Raw genomic sequence first — 2,758 nt, 5'->3', positions numbered from 1 at the left:
AAAAGGTCCAAATCGAGCCATAACTGGATGGGCTACCACTGGCTACTGCCATGCACTGAGCAGTGTGACTTGGGTCAGGTGGACCAGAGAACAGCCCCAGCCCAAGAAGTGGCCAGTCTTCACATATCTCAGATGCCACCCTCAACTCATCACAGGACAAGGCATCCTACTCACAAAGCCTACTGCGATCAAGTTCCTCTCCATCTCAGGCTACCGAGAAAATCCTCTTTTTTCTCTTTCCAAGTTTCAGAAACAAAAGAATCATAACAGGATATCCAATAGAGAATATTTTCCCACCGAGCCTTAGAGGAAGGCTTTGCATCCATTCTAGGAGCTATGACTTCCTGGCTCCCACCATCCCTCCACTTCTGACTGAGCCACCCTCCAGGGTACATCTCATCAGAGAAGCCTCCCCTGATCACTATTTTAAAGAACAACCCTTCCCGCTTCCACTCCCTCCTGGCTTTTTTCTCTGCCTTTGATCATCACCTCACATGGTATGTCTGTTTATTTATTTTCTGCCCTCAAGCCCAACTAGAATGGAAGCTCCAGAAAGTCAAATACTCAATTTTGTTCACTACCCTATTCTCAACACCTAGGACAGTGCCCCACGCACGTTTTCCATAAATATTTGTTAAATGAATGAATGAGTGTACATGCAGCGACACAAGCCCGGGAGCAACTCAGCAGAGAGCAGACTGAGGAGTGAGTGACTTTCAGGTCTACAAGGGGTTAAGATGAGTGATAACTTGATATGTCCATCCTCAGGGGGGATAAAAGAAAGACTGGGACAAATGGGACTCATGAGGCATTCAGGTCAAAACTAGTGGCACAGTTGGGTAGATAGCTATCGCTTTTGCCCACCTAGCACCCATTCTCCTTGCTGACAATAACCCCTGATTTTCCTTGAGTCTACCTTACTTTGGGGAAAGAACATGGGACCTGATTTAGCCAGTCAGCATAGCCCACACCCTTGTTCACAGTGACTGCTTTCCATTTGGACACCTGATCCAATTCACCAACAGGAATAATACCATGACGTCTACCAAAACGAGTGGGAAAAACACACTTCCTCTCCAGGGACACTGCTAGTAGTAAAGACGATAAAGCCTGGAGCTGTTGGAATCACCATCTGGAACCTGAGAACAAAGCCAACTCAGAGGAAAGCACCCTCGAGAGAGGTCAAGAGACCTGAGCCCCTCCCGGGATCCAGCCACACCTGATGGTACAGGACATTTCCATAAAGTCAACCGATAAATTCTCTTCTTCTGAGAACTACTTTGAATCGGATTTCTGTCACTTAAACTGAAAACATCCTGACGATACTGAAGAACAGGAGAAAAATACATTCTTAAGGCTCTTCGATACTTCACAGGGAAGCCTAACATCAGACGAGGTGTCCCAGGAGTGCAACCCTGTACATTCTGGTGAAATTTATTGCCTGTCTTTTTGGTGAGGAGGATGGGGGTTGAGGAAAAAGAGGCAATGATGCTAGTTTTATTATTTGCTATGTTTTAGGAGTAAAGTCAACAACTTTGTCTCAAGTGTTTGAACATCTCAGCTTCTCACAGTTGCAAGAGCTCTGATTAAACAGAATGCGATACTCTACTTAGTGCAAAGGGAGAAAGAGCAGGATATGGTGAAAAGAGCGCCAAACTAAGAGTCCAATAACCCGGTTTCTTTCTAATCTTCATCTGATCACCGATTGGCAGTGTGGTCTGAGACAAATCATCTTGCTTCTCTTGGCCTCAATTTCTAAGTCTGTAAAATGAGCGCAGTATAACTATATCGCTTTCAGGCACCTGTCCAGTTCTGGAATGGCGAGGCCACTAGGATTGGGCTTCCCAATCTTCGATGAGATCTAAACCCCAGAAACATACCCATGTGCATAAACACATAGTTATGCATACAGTTTCATGGGGTTCACAGCTCTAGAAGCCCATCTATCTCTCTAACTGCTCCACTCTACGGTAACTAGGACACTTCTGCTTGTATTCCTCTAGTGTCCGGGAGCTCACGATCTCACAAGGTAGCCAAACACAGTTAAACAGCTCTAGAAAAATAAGTTCATCTTCATATTGGACCAAGATTTGCACATTGTAGTTTCTACCCATTGGTCCAAATTCTCCAGACAAACCAGAAAAACGCCTCTCTCTACTGTATGTGACATCTCTTCATTTCTCTGAAGACTGTTTCTAACTTTTAAATGCAAATAACTTATGAGGAGAAATGCAGATGATCTGCCATGCAAATTATTTTACAGTGCACTGTTATAAAGTATTCTTCCACCTCCCTCCAAATATGCCCAACACCCAAACGTAGATGCTAAATTCCTAAGAGGCACCACTGCATTTATGTGCATGGACCTAGGTTTTGCAAAGAGGAGAATTACAGTATAAGACTATCTTGAAAGAAACACATAGTCTTCCGGAAAGGGCACTGCATTTGGAACCAGAAGACCAAGGGTAGTAGTAACCTGCCTCCCATTCCAGACACCTGTGTAGCGTTGGGCAAGTCACGTAACCTCTCTGAGCCCGTTTCTCATCTGTAAAATGTGACGAAACCTACCTCAAGTAGCATGCAGTGAGGAGTCAATGATAAAATGTTTGTAAAGCTCCTCGCCCAAGCTAGGCGCATAGCAAATAAATAAATGCTCTAGGAGCGCCAGGCGTCGCGCTCGGCGAGCGCCGTGGTGCATTCGATGCGCTCGGCGCTCTCGCCGCCGGGATTCCCCTTCGCGAGCCGGAGTCTGCGCTCT

The sequence above is a fragment of the Pteropus medius genome, unplaced genomic scaffold, assembly GCF_902729225.1.
Source record: "Pteropus medius unplaced genomic scaffold, Ma_sr-lr_union100, whole genome shotgun sequence".
NCBI lineage: Eukaryota > Metazoa > Chordata > Mammalia > Chiroptera > Pteropodidae > Pteropus > Pteropus medius.
The sequence above is the reverse complement of the archived record's forward strand: the minus strand, read 5'-3'. Positions refer to the sequence as shown.